The 18406-nt window shown below is 37.2% G+C and overlaps 1 protein-coding gene and 1 long non-coding RNA gene across 6 annotated transcripts in view; both read left to right on the top strand.

Annotated features, from left to right (window-relative positions):
• The window catches only part of NFIA (nuclear factor I A), a 405480-nt gene that overhangs the window by 32290 nt on the left and 354784 nt on the right, over positions 1 to 18406 (top strand). The gene's annotated exons all lie outside the window — the stretch shown is intronic.
• Positions 8721 to 16321, top strand: LOC123465904. Its single transcript, XR_006641216.1, has 2 exons — positions 8721 to 13395; positions 13538 to 16321. It is a non-coding gene; the product is annotated as an uncharacterized LOC123465904 (long non-coding RNA).

The following is an 18406-nucleotide window of genomic DNA, read 5'->3' as shown; positions in this document are numbered from 1 at the left end:
CACATCCATACATGACTACTGGAAAAACCATAGCTTTGAATATACCGATCTTTGTCAGCAAAGTGATGTCTCTGCTTTTTAATATGCTGTCTAGGTTTGTCATAGCTTTTCTCCCAAGGAACAAGTGTCTTTTAATTTCGTCGCCATGGTCACCAACTGCAGTGGTTTTGGAGCCAGGAAAATAAAATGTGTAACTGTTTCTACTTTTCCCCCATCTATTTGCCACAAAGTGATGGAACTGGATGCCATGATCTTAGTTATTTGAATGTTGAGTTTTAAGCCAGTGTTTTCACTGTCCTCTTTCACCTTCAAGAGGCTCTTTAGTTCCTCTTCACTTTCTGCCGTTACAGTGGTATCAAATTAGAAACGCATTCAAATATCAACAACCTGATATCTGAGGCTGTTGGTATTTCTACTGGCAATCTTGATTCCAGCTGAGTCATCCAACCTAGCATTTTGCATGAGGTACTCTGCATAGAAGTTAAATAGTAGCAGTGTTTAAAAGATTCTGTTTATATTTATGCTTTCCAGCACTTGAAAAGTGAAGTGAAGGTGAAAGTCATTCAGTCGCATCTGACTCTTTGCGACCCCATGGAGTATACAGTCCGTGGAATTCTCCAGATCGGACTACTGGACTGGGTAGCCATTCTCTTCTCCAGGGGGTCTTCCCAGCCGAGGGACTGAACCCAGGTCTCCTGCATTGCAGGCAGATTCTTTACCAGGGGAACCCAACAGTTGCCATTGTCAAATTTTTGCTTTTTGCCATTCTGGTGGTTATAAAATGGTATTTCAGCGTGGTCTTATTTTGCATTTCTAATTTGATTGCTAATGAGATTAAGTACCTTTTTTGTATACTTATGAACCACTATCTTTCCTTTTCTGTGACATAAACCCTCATGACTTTTACTCATTTTTTTCTGTTTTGTTGCTTATCTTTTTTTTTAATTTGTAGAAGTTCTTCACACATTCTTATTTCTGTCCCTTTGTGTTTTATGTTTGCAAATATCTTTGCATAGTTGTGGCTTGTCCTTGATTTTCTTTAAGGTATCTTTGATGACCAAAAATTCTTAATTTTAATATATATTTTATTAATCCTTTGTTTTACAGTTAGTCCTTTTGTGTCTTAAGATATCCTTTGAGTTTAGAGATACCTTGTATTTGTCATACATCTTTAAATATTCGTCTCACATTTAATTTTGTATTCCACTTGGAATTTATTTTTGGTGTATAGTATGAGGTAGGGATCTAATTTCATCTTTTTCTCTGAATAATAGTTTTCATTATATCATTTATTAAATAGTTTCTCTATTTGTAAATGATCTTCAGTGTTCTCTCATTTATTAAGTTTTCATATTTGTGTGGGTCTGTATTTAGACTCACTGTTTTATTACAGTGATTAGCTTGTTGGGGTGTGTGTGTGTGTGTGTGTGTGTTTGTGCTCGGTTGCTTCATTTGTATCCGACTCTGTGACCCTATGGACTGTAGCCTGCCAGGCTCCTCTGTCCTTGGGATTCTCCAGGCAAGAATACTGGAGTGGGTTGCCAGATCCTCCTCCAGGGGATCTTTCTGACACAGTGATTGGATTGGCATCTCCTGCATCTCCTACATTGCAGGTGGATTCTTTACCACTGAGGCACCAGGGAAGCCGGATCAGCTTGTCTACTCTGTATCAAAACCATGCTGTTCAGTTACTAAGCCTTTGTAAGTTAGTTTTGCTCTCTGATAAGGCAAACCCTTTACACTTTATTTTAAGGAGTATTTTTAATTATTCTTCACCTCTCTGTTTCATATGTATTTTAAAATCATCTTGTCAAGTTTCATGAAAAATCCTATTGGGATTTTGTTTAGAAATGTATTAGATCTACAGATGAATTTGAGGCAAATTAACATCCTTTACTGTCAGCCTTACTACATCTATGAACATGGTATGTCTCTCCATTTCTTTACATCTTATCTTCAGTAAATTGTATTATTTTTCACCCAGGTCTTGACTTTTTTTTGCAAAGCGGATTTTGTAAATTGTGTTTTGAAAAATATATTTCTGAAAAAAAAATAAATAAAAAATGAAAATAAAATAAAAAAAGAAAAATATATTTCTGTGTTTCTAGTATAGAAATACAGTTTATGTTTGAATAATGATCTTTTGTGTAGCTGTATTTACATATTTTTCAGCCAGAAATTTGTCTGTAAATTATTTTGTGTTTACTGTGTATATAATCATACATTTTCATTTCTGCTGTTCAAATGCTATGTTTTTATTTTCCTTAACCTTACTACCCTGGCTCCAGTTCCAGTTCCAGTTCAGTTGCTCAGTCGTGTCTGACTCTTTGCGACCCCATGAACTGCAGCACGCCAGGCCTCCCTGTCCATCACCAACTCCCAGAGTTCACTCAAACTCATGTCCTTTGAGTCAGTGATGCCATCCAGCCATCTCATCCTCTGTCGTCCCCTTCTCCTCCTGCCCTCAATCTTTCCCAGCATCAGGATCTTTTCCAATGAGTCAGCTCTTCGCATCAGGTGGCCAAAGTATTAGAGTTTCAGGTTCAACATCAGTCCCTCAAATAAACATCCAGGACTGATCTTTAGAATGGACTGGTTGGATATCCTTGCAGTCCAAGGGACTCTCAAGAGTCTTCTCCAACACCACAGTTCAAAAGCATCAATTCTTCAGTGCTCAGCTTTCTTTATAGTCCAACTCTCACATCCATACATGACTACTGGAAAAACTATAGCCTTGACAAGACAGACCTTTGTTGACAAAGTAATGTCTCTGCTTAGGTTTGTCATAACTTTCCTTCCAAGGAGGAGGAAATGGCAACCCACTCTAGTACTCTTGCCTGGAAAATCCCAAGGACGGAGGAGCCTGGTAGGCTGCAGTCCATGGGGTCACAAAGAGTCGGACATGACTGAGCAACTTCACTTCACTTCACTTCCTTCCAAGAAGTAAATGTCTTTTAATTTCATGGCTACAGTCACCATCTGCAGTGATTTTGGAGCCCCAAAAAATAAAGTCAGCCACTGTTTCCCCATCTATTTGCCATGAAGTGATGGGACCGGATGCCATGATCTTAGTTTTCTGAATGTTGAGCTTTAAGCCAACTTTTTTACTCTCCTCTTTCACTTTCATCAAGAGGCTCTTTAGTTCTTCATTTTCTGCCATAAGGGTGGTGTCATCTGTATTCCCATCTCTTTCAGAATTTCCCACAGTTTGTTGTGATACACACAGTCAAAGGCTATGGCATAGTCAGTAAAGCAGAAATAGATGTTTTTCTGGAACTCTCTTGCTTTTTCAATGATCCAGCAGATGTTGGCAGTTTGATCTCTGGTTCTTCTGCCTTTTCTAAAACCAGCTTAAACATCTGCAAGTTCATGGTTCACGTATTACTGAAGCCTGGCGTGGAGAATTTTTAGCATCACTTTACTAACGTATGAGATGAGTGCAATTGTGCGGTAGTTTGAGTATTCTTTGGCATTGCCTTTCTTTGGGATTGGAATGAAAACTGACCTTTTCCAGTCCTGTGGCCACTGCTGAGTTTTCCAAATTTGCTGGCATATTGAGTGCAGCACTTTCACAGCATCATCTTCCAGGATTTGAAATAGCTCCACTGGAATTCCATCACCTCCACTAGCTTGGTAGTGATGCTTCCTAAGGCCCACGTGACTACTCTGGCTAGTACCTCCAATTCATTGTTGAATTAACCTGTGAGGGTGGGCATTCTTGACTTTTTCCTTGATTTCTTGTTTATTTTTTATCCATGAATGAGACTGAGTTAATGCCTTACTATTTAAATATGACATTTGCTGATCACATTTTAATTAGAGAAAGGTCAAGCAAAACCTTACCTAGTTTTATTAATTTTACCCTAATTTTTCATACTAGATTTGCTCTATATTACCAAAAATCGAAACCTCAGATTCTCTGGGCAAATTACTTCATGCCAAATGAAGTAGTAAAAATTATTAGGTGAGTGGTGTTTTGAAAATTGTGATCATCTAAAATTTCACAATGATAGGCTAGAGTGTATAAATGAATCATTCTAGATATTTCAGTAAAGACAGGGACTAAATTTTATGTTGACTTGAGATTCTTTGTTACTGTGGTATGTGGATCAGCTTCTTAAGTGTTTAATTTGAACTGTAGAATCCTTAAGTATCATTTTTCACAATTTGAAATGCCTGATTTGGGTTGGTTTACCCCCCCTCCACCCCCATTTCCTCATGCAATTTTTGTTAAGACTTGAACAGATTACTCCTAATCTTGTGAGCAGACTGCAGGAAGACAACTATTAAAAGTAGAAGGCTATTAAGCAGTCAGGGGTTTATTATGCTTTAGTGTTTTGTTTAAGTCTGCTCTTAATTGGTTGATTAATGTATGTAAAGTCCTTTTCCCCCCTCCATCTCTACAGATGGCAAATGGTAAGTCCCAACTGTCATTGTTCGCAAAAAAGGTTATGGTTCAAAGTCAAAGATTCAGAGATACCACAATAATCAATCATAGGAACTTGTCTCAGAGTGCCCAGCCAGGCAAAAGTTAGGCAGAGTAGTAATATTTACTCAGAATCCCTTAGGAGCATGTTTTTTTTTTTTTTTTTGGTGTGTTCTTGATTTTATTTAGGAAAGATTGTTTAATTAATAGCAATGTCTCTCAGAATTTAGTGGCAGGAATTTAAATAAATGTGAGAAATATGAGAAGGAGTGGTAAACAAGTTCTCTGTTTACTGATTACCAAATATTGCTGGAATTTAGGTCTACTGTTTAAAAATGAGTATAATAGAGAAAGTAACATTCTTAATATATTGAGATTAATAGAAAATTTTCAAAGAAATATGTTTTTTCCATTTTCACGTGAGGATGATTTGTAATAGTTAACTTCCTTTTTTTAAGAGGAAGAATAGAATTATGTTCTGGTATTGATCCATAAAGAGGATTTGCATTTTATTCATACTATAAAAGTACCTTTAATGGATACATTGTGGTAATTGAATCTGTACTGTGTATCACTATCAAAGTATCTTTTTAATTATTTTATGTTATATAATTCAGTAACTAAATTGAAGTCATGGGGAAGGAGATGACGATATTACATCTTTTAAGTATAATGTATAGCCTTTAATATTCTTAAAGTGGATGGCAGTTAAGGACATTTTTACTTGAATGCAAAAGAAAGAGGGAGAGAGAAAGCGAGGGAGAAAGAGAGAGAGGGGGTAGAAGGAGGATTCCATTACATTCAGCACAGTATGAGACTAAGTCAAAGGAGTTTTGTTAATTAAATTCAATTGCCATCCATTAGACCAGTGGAATGAGATGGCTCTGCCAGGACGCTGACACAGCACAGGTATGCAATTTGGCTAAATGGCCATTTCTAAACCATAGCAGACGTTTCTCTACTTGTTCACTTTTTCTTTTTTTTTTAAGTGAGAGAGTTTTTACTCTTAAAAAGTCAAAGAGTAACCAGTGCTCGCTGAAGGGTAAAGGTATCATTTTTATGCAGTCTATTGAGAAACGATTAGTTTGTTGACTTGGAAATATATGGTTCACATGGAGACTATTTGGGAGAAAATGACTTTTAAAAAGTATGCAGTATCCTCAGGCAAGCATGCTAGCAAGTTTAATGTGTTAATAGAGATGCAGGTGTGTTTTAAAAAATTCAGTTGTCTTTTAATCTAAACCTATTTCACTCATAGTCATTCCTTGGATTTTTTTTTTTTAAGTATCCTTGATTTATAAAATTAATTAGAGCTATATTTGAGACTTTTATTTAGAGGAAGTTATAGTAATTGTGGGAATTATAAATGAAATTTAGGTGGCGGGTAAATGTATCTGCATTTTGGCATAAATCACTACTTTTAGAGGCTTTATATGTCAGACTGGTGAGTTTCTTACCGTGGTGAAATGACAAGAATACCACTCCGGCATTGGCTGACACATAATTTTGACAGCCAGCAAGATTGCAGTGTTGCTGAGTGCACAGATTTCCACTTCCTGCCAAGATTAAAATTGGCAAAAACCAGAAAGGATATTAGGGATTGTCACTTTAAGGAGAAATAACATGTTAATGTTCTCCATTTGCTTAAGAAATATAAGGGCGATCTCTTGAACTGTAGTCTGTTGAATTCTAGAAGTTTGCAATCAGTAGAAGAGTTTGATTAGTGTGAACATCAAAAAATTAAATAAGTTGAGGTTCTCTGACATTTGTGATAATAAGGCTCATTATACTTTTACTCTGTAGGACATTTTAATTTTTCTTTTGTGTAAATTCTTCACAAAACTATAAAATGAATTTCCCAAAAGTCCCTGAAGAACAAAGGCCTACCTTAAGTGAGTGAATTTGAAGCCAGAAGGCCTTATTTCCAGAATTCTCTTGATTTTTTTTTTTTCCGTGTATGAGCAGATGGTTTTTCTTTTAATAAGATGCCAGATATTCCTTATAACAAGAAATGCCACTTATTGAGAACCTACTATGTGCTGGGTTCTGTACCTGGTACTCGAATTTTCCATGTTTTTTTCTTGGGAGTTTTGTTTCAATCTAGGCGTAAAAATGCAGGAAAAAAAATGATATCCTCTGTTGTGAAAGAGTCAGACTCTGAAATCTGCTTATACTTTGCTATTTACAGTAAGTACTTTTGAAACAGCTGTAGACGTTCAAATGAAAGTAGCAGTGTGGAGTGGGAAATGTGGGAGCATTCATTTGTGAAGACTTTGCGTTTCTCCAGCTTTATGGCCAACAGAAAAGGAGATTGTTGTGCATTCTATTAAATACTGCCAGTATGATTAATTTAAAGGGTTACATTTTATTGAACCCTGGTGTAGATGTTCTTTGTCAACCCACATTCACAGCTAGTTAGAGTGTGTGTAGCATTTATCAAAACTTTCTGGAGCCCCTCTCACCTCATTAGCATCTGAATCTCTATTCAGCAGTTAATGTCCGTTACTGCTAGAGTGCTCAATTCTTGTTTTCAATAAGCCAGTTGTAAAATGTCAGACTGTCACTTACAATATAAAAAACCAAAAATGATGGTATTTGTAAAAATGTTATCACCTCATAAAAACAAATTGTAAAGACATGAAAGTGATCTTGCTATGCTGGGCTTTCAGAAGGGAGTTAGTACAGCTACTTTAAATACCAGTTGTGTAGATTCCCACACTTTTCTACCAATGGAGAGGTTTACACAAGCATAATTTAAGTTACAATTACACTAATTAACATCTCATTTGCATAAATTGTTGAAGTCAAAACAACAAAGAATTGTCTAAGAAGCTTAATCCTATTTGTCCAAAATAGATTTTTTTTTTATAAAAAAGCCATGCTCTAAAAACTGGCAGCTTGAGTATGTCTTTAGTATGTTGAGTTATGCCATTTAAAAAATAAATGCTTTGTATTTAAGAATATTTTCTGTATCCTTTTTAGAATATTTCACTTTTAGTATGCTTTGAAAATTAAAAACAAAACCCAGTGCACTCTGGTTCCTAAATCATATCTCAAAGTGATAACAAGATAGTAAAGAGATTAACAGGAGATTAAAATCAAGGTACAATTTCATTTATATGTAGTAGTGTAGAATTACATGACTCACTGGATGTATGATGAACATGTGTGTATGTGTGTGTATAGAATTTATTAAGCATCTTTGTAGATTTTACATGGTCAGTTAAAATTTTCAAGTCTTGGCTGGTCTTGTTCATATTGTCCAGGTGTTTTCAGTGTCGTGTATTTGCCTTTTTATTGTTGTAGATTAAGGGTATGTTAAAGGTGGTTTTTACCCAGGTCTTCTACATGTGTGATAGCTCACAACTCTAGTCTGAAAACTTATTTTTTAACGGCCACCCAAATGCAGTTAGTTTCCTAGGGGATGACTTAGTACAGTAAACTATCTTCTTTTCTATGACTCATTTAAAATCAGGGACATGTTTGCATATAGTGGATTGGTGGAGTTTTCAGACCAACCTGCAAAACTCTTCTGTACTCTTGTTTGTAGGTGTAACGTTCATTTATTTCGTATGCAATTGTTGTTACCATTGAGTTTACATTAATTATATTGTGCATATATGGAAATAAAATGTCACCAGCAAGGTTTAGGATTTTTGTTGTTAATTTTTATAGTAATTTTGCGTTGAGGAATTGAAATTAGGCTGCTTAGTCAGTATTTCCAATGCTGTATTAGCCCTAAAAACATGATGAGATCAGGCAAGATTCGAATGATAGTTTCACTTTAAAATTGTATGTCTTAAAGTATTTGTTTATAATACATAGTTTATCTTAATTCAGTCATTATAGTCTTACTTTATATTGTTTAACTTGATCTTACAAGCTAAAGTTTATAAATGAATGTCTTAGAAATATTTAATTTGCAAATACGTTTTGAGTGTCAACAGCATGTGAGCCATTGTACTGGATATGGTGAGGGGCATAATCTTATATATGTACAACGTAGTCCTTGCTGGTATGAAACATGTATTCTTCTTGTGGATATGTAAATAAATAAACACCAAAGAGAACATGTTGTCTAGAAATGTAGAAGACAATTCATGAAGAAATGAGATGGTCTAGAAGGCTGTTGTTGGAGAAGGCAATGGCACCCCACTCCAGCACTCTTGCCTGGAAAATCCCATGGATGGAGGAGCCTGGTAGGCTGCAGTCCATGGGGTCGCTAAGAGTCGGACATGACTGAGCGACTTCACTTTCACTTTTCACTTTCATGCATTGGAGAAGGAAATGGCAACCCACTCCAGTGTTCTTGCCTGGAGAATCCCAGGGACGGGGGAGCCTGGTGGGCTGCCGTCTCTGGGGTCGCACAGAGTCGGACACGACTGAAGCGACTTAGCAGCAGCAGCAGCAGCAGAAGGCTGTTGTATGCAACTGAATTTGACTAGTGGGTTTGATTAGTAGAAGGACGGTTGGGAAATGAGCTGATAAAGAGGGGTGATGATAGGGATTAGTTAGAGAGAAGACCTGGAGAGCCAGGGAAAGGCATGTGTGTAAGTGCAGGAGCAGGAATAGGCAAGGTTTGTTCCAGGTCAAGTGAGTGGACACATTCAGTTGGGATGGGGTTCGTCTTGGGGAGGGCAGTGAGTGCCCAATTAGAGATTTAAGCGTTAGGAAATCTTGCAGAGGTTTTGAACAGGGACATGTTTTAAGAAGTGTTTCGCCAAGCTTATTCGTGATTCTCAATGCAGGGAGCCTTGAAAAAAAGGATGGAGTGAGTTAGGGACAGTTTAGTTGTCCCTACACAAAATTATAAATCATAATGGCTCTTATTTCCTACTCCCTGAGTAATATAATGAACTAAACCAATGAAAAAAGCAAGGGTGCTTTGGAAAAAAATAAATGATGTCTGATTCTGGATGGCACTTAAAACTTAAAACGGTATGTTTTGATATAATAACATTTTAAATTTCTTTTTCTATTTAATATTGATTAATTCACTCTATATGTTTAAAAAGATCAATATGGGAAAATGAACATTATTTCCATTCTCCTTTCAAAGGAAAATAATCTCCAGATTATTTTTCCATCTGTTGTTTTTAAGTTGGTTTTTAAAGAACACAGTTTGTTTCTTTTGAGTATGGCCAAATCGTTTCATTGTCAATATTTGATTTTTCTTGGAAGTTGAGGGCATGTCAGAGTTACTCAGGAGAATGTTCTGGACTTTTCTTCTTATCTTTTAAAGGCTTATCTTTGATAAGGTTGGACATGGTGTGTACATGGTGACTTTTATCATTCTTCTTGTCACTTTTCTATATTTACCTTGTTCTTAGTACGTAATCTGAGAGTGCCTTCAAGAGAGTAGAAGATATTTGACTTCAGACACCACGTTTTGGGCATTTTAATATAATCAGGAGAAAATTGAGTATTATATTCCTCTAGGAGGAGAGAATGCATTGGCCTTGGTAGAAGTACTCATCTTAAGTATTCAGCAAATAACTTATTAATCATTTACTAGAAATAAGGTAACATGGTATATGTTGATAGCAGAAAAATAGTGAAAGTGGGGAAATGTTCTTTCCTTCCAGACGTTCAGATATTGGTAGGGGAAAAGGCAAGACGTGTCGAGTGCTCTGTTAAATGTAGACTACGAAGGACCCACGTGGCCCAAGAGAGGACAGTGCAACCACACCTTGGAGATATGGCGACTTCAGTCTCAGGCTCCCAAAATAAAGCGCATATCACAATGAAGCAGGTCTCGTGAATTTTTTGGTTTCCCAGTACATATAGAAGTTATGTTTGCACTATACTGTAGTCTATTAAATGTGTAGAAGCATTATGTCTTAGAAAGCAGTGTACCTGTCTTAATTTAAAAATCCTTTACTGCTAAAAAAAAAAAAAAAAATGCTAACCATCTTTTAACAACCAGGGTGGCCACAGGCCTTCAGCTTGTAAAACATGCAAGATCTGTGAAGCATAATAAGGCAAAGAGCCATGAAACGAGATGTGCTTATATTGATTCTTAGTTGAGGAGAATGAGGACGATTTCTGTGAGGGAGGTGGTGTTAAGGGAGGGCCCTGCAGACTGGCAGGGGAAATGAAGGGACAGAGTGTGGGGCTGGGAGCCTAGGGCATGTGTTCCAGAAATGGCAGGTGGTTGAAATGGAGCCTGGGGTGCACCGTGAAGCCTCACTCCTCAGTCATTTAGCAGGCCAACTGTGGAGCAAGGCTGCTCACCTCACTCACGAGGAGCTCACCGACTTCTTCCTGGATGGGTGGAAAAAGTTTGTCCAGTTGCCTCTGCCTCAAAGAGGGAGAAGGTCCACATGTGGTTCCTTTGATGTATTATCCCTTGGCATAGCTAAGAGTTTGGTTCAAGTGTTTATTTGAAACTTCACAGTCCTGTAGCTAAAGTGTGGATATTTTGATGGTGAAAACCGTAGATCTCCCTGTTCTTTCCCTTCCCTCCTAAGGGTGACCTGAGGAATATCTGCCATATCTCCTTGTCTTTCCTTTTTTCTCTCCTAAGAGAGTGTGATGCCAGTTTCCTCTGCTTCCAAGGCTGCTCAGTTATAACAGAGGTCAGTGGTATGCATGCAAGGCTGAAGTTAGAGATTCCAAAATAATGTTGTGGAATTCTCACATATCAGTAGAATTGTGTTATGGATTTGAGGAAGCCTTGTATACAGTGAAAGCGAGACCTCTGAGTTAATTTAAATAAGTTCACAGGACATATCTATCATTACAAGTATAGCTATAAAATATTTGCAAAGTTAAGGAGTTTTAATATCTGCAAATATGCAGAAAACATGGGTACTAGAAAGTTTAGATGGCCTTAATGAAGAAACAAAGTCAACTTTGGAACTTTGCCTAACAGGAATGAGGTTTGTGAATTTGATAAACATTGTCGGTTGTTAAGGCATCTTCTGATAGGTGAAAAGTGGTTTTTTGATGCAGTACTGCCTGGCATGCATCTTCTCTATGGTCTATTATCTTGTGGGAATGACATTCGGTAAGTTGGTATCTGTGTGCATCCCACCCAAATAAAGAATGTTTCATCAGCAAAGTGAATTGCCATTTAGTCATCAGACTCTGGAAATAAATTATCAGCCATGACTGCAGTGGGTGAGGCTGTTTGTTTATCAGATCGCTTGAGAACTGAGTAAAGTGAATTTCATATTTTCCTGAGTCTTGAATTCTCATTTTAGACATCTGTTCGGAAGCTTTGTAAGGCATGGAGTATTCTAAACGAGCATTTTGTTAAATGGATGAAGGAAGACTTAGTTTTCCATTGTTAGGTGAAACCTAATTAAAAATTAAATAATGACCTGTGTTGGCTTGTAAATTCCTTATTTCCTGCATGTATGAGTGTGTTTTGTTAGAACATTCCGTTTTAAATTGTGCTTTTTTTTTTATTGACAAGAAATACTTTAAAGATACTATTTGTTATTGGCCTCACTATAGAGTAGCAAAGGACAGTCTTTTGTTGAAAGTGGAGGGGGTGGTAGACCTTAGAGGCATGTAGCTTTAGGAACTGGATTTTCTGTGAATGTAGCAGAGTTAAATTGTTCACAGAGGCATCACTATTTGCATTATATAGGAATTCTTTGTAAATTTTAATAAATAAAAATGTTTTCTCTTACAGGCCTGATTCTCTAGTGGACTTCTGGTGAATTGTGTGGCTACCTTCCATTAATGTTAATGGAGGTTATGGATATAAATCCCTCCATAGTGATGGACGAATGAGCCCCAGAGAAAGAATGCTTGTAATTATTGGGTTGGGATACAGGATTTGCTTGGTCTCCCTAATACCATTTCTTTTCCTCCTAAAAATTTAAGGTCTTACATTTAGGAGCAAGCCTTTCTCCATCCTAATCTTTTGTTGTCAAGTCTGCAGTGATGTTAAGAACAGAAAAAATAGGGATAATTTTTTATTGGTAGGCATAGTTTTGATGTTATATAATGTAGAATATATATATATATATATATATATTTATGTATATATTATATATACAGTTTTTTTGTTTTCCTTTCAGTTAATATTTTTTGGTAACCATAACTTGATTGTTTTAGAGGTCATAATATTCTTCACTAATAAGAGTTGCTTAATAATTCGTTGGGCTTCCCTGGTAGCTCAGCTGGTAAAGAATCTGCCTGCAATGCAGGAGACCCCAGTTCAATCCCTGGGTTGGGAAGATCCCCTGGAGGAGGAAATGGCAACCCACTCCAATATTCTTGCCTGGGAAATCCCATGGACAGTGGAGCCTGGTGGGCTACAGTCCATGGGGTCACAGAGTCGGACATGACTTAGTGACTGAACAACAGCAACAAATAATTCATTATCCTGACAGACTGACATTTATCATTTAGTTATTAAAGCTCTCAGATATATTTATTGAGTGCCCACTGTGTATAAGGCTCTGAGCTTAAATGCATATGGCATAGCCCTTGTCTCACATTGCCTTTCATCTTATGATAAAAGTATAGCCAGTCCCTAAGAGACTGTCTCTTGGGCCACAGACTATGAAAGTTGCCTTGGTTAAAGAAAGGGAAAGAAATTCAGAACAGTAATATCACTTCTGGGAATCTGAGTAGAGAAAATAAGTCTATATGTAATGATGTTTTCAGTCAGTATTGTTTTAGGTAGTCGATTTATCCAGCTAACTCACTGTTGGCTGTCCACTATGTACCAGCCACTGTGCCAGGTACTGGGAATGCTCCAGTGGACAAGGCAGGTGGAGCCCTGCTTTCATGGGGTTTAAAGTTCAGGGAGGTGGGTAAACACATAACTAATTTCTAAATGTGGTAAATCTCTAAAGGGAACACATGGTGATAGAGAATAAATGAAAGGCCTTCTTTAGATGGAAATGTGGAGAATCAGACCATGGACACCTGAGCATCCAAGTAGAGAGATGATTACGTGCAGAGAACTGGGTGGGGATGGGAGAGAGAGAGAGAGAGAGAGAGAGAGAGTGTGTGTGTACGTGTGTCCCAAGAAGAGGGAGAGAGAGAGAGAGAGTGTGTGTGTGTGTGTGTGTGTGCGCGCCAAGGAGAGAGAGTGTGTGCGTGTGTGTGTGTGTCCCAAGGAGAGAGAGAGTGTGTGTGTGTCCCAAGGAGAGAGAGAGAGAGAGAGTGTGTGTGTGTGTGTGTGTGTGTGTGTCCGTGTCCCAAGGACTGAAGACAGGAAGACCATCGTGGACAGTGGTGTGTTGGGGGAGAGTGATCTAGAGAGAGAGAACTAAATTCCCTGGGAGAGGAAGAGTAGCTTGCTGTGAGATTACAGAGCAAGTTAGTGGTGGTGGAGGTGGCATTTGAATCCGGGTGTGTCTGACCTGACTGTGCTGCGTCCTGCGACGTGTTATAAGCACCAGAGGGTAAGCACCAAACACTAATAGAGGAAATAATTGCTACAGACATTCAGATAAGAGGAAAATCACTTTCATCTGGCAGATAGCTCAGGATTCCCTTTTAAAAAATGTCCAGAATGAGAAAAATCTTGTAAGTCTTTTCCTCCTGTAATATAATCAGAAAGTTATTCAGGCTAATTTTCGGATAAATTATTATCTCTAGCTGAAAGGAATATTGTACACAAACTTTTTCTTTGGTAACTTTTCCCGTGAAATCTTAAATATTTATGCATATAATTTGGTGATTTTGTTCTTATTTATATATTTTTCTCCCTAGTGACACTTGCAAGATCATGCTTACCCAACTCCTAAAGTCCACACCACTAGTAAACCCTGCAACCTGTGTTCTTGGGCCAAGTGCTCTTCCTTTGTTACCAGGTCTACACAATTAATGGCTTTATCATATGAAGTAATTCAGTTACTCAGCAAAACAAATGATATACACTTTTAGAAATAGCTCTAGAAAGTAAACTTGAACCTAAAAGTGTTTAGTGAGAGGAAATTTCTGTTTGTCTTTAATTAAAAGAAACTGTATGGAAATGTAAGCTTAGGATGCATTAATCAGAGAAGCTGGCGTCGCGCTGTGTTCTTCATTTTTATTTGGCATAGATTGCATGGGTGCTCATTAAATAATTTGGCTGAAATAACTCTTGTGATATTTCTTGTTAAATTTTTGCATCTATTCAGACTATAACTCTGAAAAGTGAAAAAATTCAATCTTTGGGGTTGAAGTTTTGAGCCATTTATTGTAACTGAAAATCTTTATTAGGGAAATACATATTCATCATCATATTTGCTTGCCTCATTGTTGGGGAAGAAATGTATATTATGAGATTATATATAATTTCAATAAGAAACTAGTACACATGTAGCACATTTATAGCTGGTAAGTAGATACTTGTACTTAATGCCTTTGAATTTTAACAACTTGGTCTCTGCTCACTTTGTCTGTGAATTTGCTAACTTTGGTATTGTTTTTAATACACATGTGTTTAATACACATTTGAAGGAGAAAATCTGCATGTCTAGCGGCTTGGTAGGGTATACTCACATCTCAAAGGGAGCCTGATCTTTAGAGATAGCATATTTGGATAATCAAAGCCAAGGAAAAGGGATTTCCCCCTTCACTTTTATTTTTTGGTTCATATAGATCAAACCATGTTTCTTTGGCCTATATCAGGTGGTGTAAACTTGGCCATAGGTTTGGTTTGGGCCCCTTAATATTTGTAATTATGAGAGGACAGGACTGAATTAACTTAATTGTAGAGTTTTACCCAGTGTCTTCACCAACCTCCTAATAAAGTAATATGAAATTCAGTAAGTTATGCCAAGTGGGACAGTGCTTCACTCACATAAGCTTCCTAAACGTGATATATTCTTATGGCGCTTCTCCAGAGTGTAGAAGAAACACATTTATCTAGGTGATTAGTATTCTTTCTGTCTGCCAGATTTAAGGATTGTTTGGAAATATTGTTAGAATGAAAACCAACATTTGTTGCTACACAGGGTTGGGCATTCCAGGCAGACTCCGGTCGTTTTTAACGGTGTTGCTCTCATGTCCACTTATGTCACATCTGCCGTGACAGTGACAGGTTTCAGTAACACAGCTGCCATCAGAGTGATAAGCTCGTGAGTGAAGCCTTTGGGAAAGTAATAAAGTCATTTCTGGTCCCATCTCAAAGGACATTACTGAAAATGTCTTTAAAAGTGATCAAGATAACACCTATGAGGCTGTGTAACGTTTGGGTGTTTAAAGTTACTAACAATCTGCAGTTAAGTCCATTTCAAGCTGAAAAGTGGCTCTTGCACAAACTCCCTTTTAAACACCATAGCTGGTTCAAAGTTTTAGGAAAATATAAACATCAGAAATTAATAGTCAATTTCAATAGTCAGTAGTCAATAGAAAGTTCTAGGGCAGAAGATACTTTTAAGTTTGTAGCTGCCCCGATCAGATTTAAAACTTGAACATGGCAGTGCTTTGCATTTTATAATGTCTAATGAGGGCCTCGTGACTTATTTTGTTAATAGTATCTATTAGCTGTAGTACAGGTCCAGTTTTAAAAATCTAGAATAAATTTACGATAACTATATTAACAAATTGCAAGGTCTTACATTGACCTCCAGGACATTAGGAAATCAAATTTAAAACGTTGCATTGTCTGTTACTCAATGCAGCGCACTGAGGACAGCGTGTGACTTGTGTACTAGGAATGATGCAATCGCTAAATATTCTAGTGTGAGTTAAGGTTGATTAAATGATCATCTTTAACTCTGCTCCTCCTGGGGCTTTTTGAACTCTTGTTTTTCAGGTGATATTCCATGCTGTATCTATTGTTCTTCTAAAAAGGTGTTCTCTTTGGGGCAAGAAAACATAAAAGCTCTCTTGGATTCTGGATGGAGATCAGCAACCTTATGCGCAGAATGTAAACATATACTGAGTTACTGCAAACTGACCCTCCTTTAAAAAAAAAAAAAAAACAAACCTGAGGAGTGAAATATAGAAGCAGAAACTAGAAACCAATCTACAGAGTTATAGATTTATTAAAAACTTTTAAACATTTTTTCCCCCCCTGGAATGAATTTTCTGTGAAAACTAAGGCATTTTTCTACTCATCTGGAATCAGTTTTTACCCCATTAGCAGGAAATAGTGAATATATATTCAATACAAATAGAGTTCACTTTATGAGACAAAGAATTTGCACTCCATAAGTAGATGTGTACAATAAAAGACTCTTTTTGCTGTTCTTAAATAGCATTGTGAAGGAAGGATAGCAGTCAGATCAGTAGATATCATTATTCAGGTAACTTTCAATGGTGTGATTCCCCACCCCACCCCCCACCCCCCCATAAATCCAAAGTATGGAGAATTTTTAACCTAACCTGTTGGGAAATATTTTAGTGCAGCCTTTAATATACTGGTAAAATTAAATGTTCCCTGTGCTGAGTCTTGGTGGTGATAGCGTGTGGGGCTAGGGTAGGACTCTCTTTTCTCTTTTCTTTTGATCTTAAAGTTACATAACTGTGCATTCAGCTCAACTTGTGTTATTGCAGTAGGAAGATGTGTAGGTGGAAAGATATTCTAAAGGGAGGCTAAAGCTACCTTCCCTGACAAGAAGAAATTCAAGTGAACAAATAAAAATAGACTCAAAGAATCATAGAATGTTACAGCTGTAAGGGACCTGAAGTTTCATTTAACCCAAATTTAAGCTTCAGGGTCCTAGATAGCACTTACATTCTGGACTTGTGAATGGGACATTTCCACATTTAAAAGTTAAATTTATTAATGTCTACACTTGTTTACCGTGATGTATTTGTGGCTATTTTTTTATATTGCTAATGGGAACATTCTGTATTATTGCTTGCTTTATTTGTCTGAATGCTTGTGTATGCCTGTTAGTCCACTAATATTCTCACATGTGCAAACATACAAGAGAAAATGGCAATCCAGTATTGTACAACGGAGAGAGTTATAGTGCAATAAGACTGGATTAATTGTGCTTTTGGCAGTCAAGTTGCTGGAAGGGTCATATTTTACAGTTTCAGACTACCCCACATGCATCCCCGAGTTGGTACAGGGTTGCGGAGTGTCTCATTAGACATACAATCTGCCTGCTATTCTGTCCTGACATATAAAATGGATGTCATTGAACTGGCATCTAGAAAGCGTTGGTAGCACTACAGATTTGATCACTCATTCCAAACATAGGAATTGCAAAACACCTTTCTTTAAATATTTTCTCTTCATGGTGCAACTCGGGAGGGCCAAATTCCAGCCTTAAATAAAGTTTCAAGCTGACCGGGTGACAGAAATGGCAGGGTAATAAAACTTTTGGTCAAGAAACTGTTGCCTGAACTGTATTTAAGATTAGGCCGTGCGTTTGTGACTATTCTGGTGGGCTCCTTGTTTCTGTTTAGCATACCCGTCCTTGTATCTGGGAGAGTAGTGGAGGTAGTGAAGAGTTTCACCTTTGATTTCTTTTTCTAGAGATAGTCCTCTTGAGACTTCCTAGAGCCTAATCAGTATTCTTTTGTTGATGATAATCTACTTAAATGATATCCTATCATCAGAATCCATTGATAGACTTATCTTTGCACAGTTCTTTCTTCCTGGCTTCAAAAAGTGTTTTTTTCCCCCTTAAATCATTTTTCTAATGGAAATTACATATAAACATGCAGGACAGAATCCATAGTTACGGCAGGAAACCTACGTAGTAGGGCTGGTTTTGATACACAGTCCACGCTGTTGGCAACTCTGGACACTTTGTAGGATGCTTTGTATAATAATGTGTCGGGTACAAAAAGAGACCTCTGCTGTGATTTCTTTGATTTATATATTTCGCATTGGAACTGTAGATTTTTTTTTTCTTGGTTGGAATTTATTTGAGATGATTAAAGACATTTTGCAGAGTACTCAAATATAGGTGAAAGAATTTCAAGTTTGCTCATTTTGGCATAATTTTACAACAAAAGTGTTACTGTTGGATCTGGGCATGTGATGGCTGAATGAGTGTTTCAATGAAATGACATAAGTCTGTATAATTTGGAGGGTAATGATGCCTTAGAACAAGAATAAAT

Source organism: Bubalus bubalis, chromosome 6 (genome assembly GCF_019923935.1).
Source record: "Bubalus bubalis isolate 160015118507 breed Murrah chromosome 6, NDDB_SH_1, whole genome shotgun sequence".
NCBI classification, from domain to species: domain Eukaryota; kingdom Metazoa; phylum Chordata; class Mammalia; order Artiodactyla; family Bovidae; genus Bubalus; species Bubalus bubalis.
The sequence above is the reverse complement of the archived record's forward strand: the minus strand, read 5'-3'. Positions and strand labels throughout refer to the sequence as shown.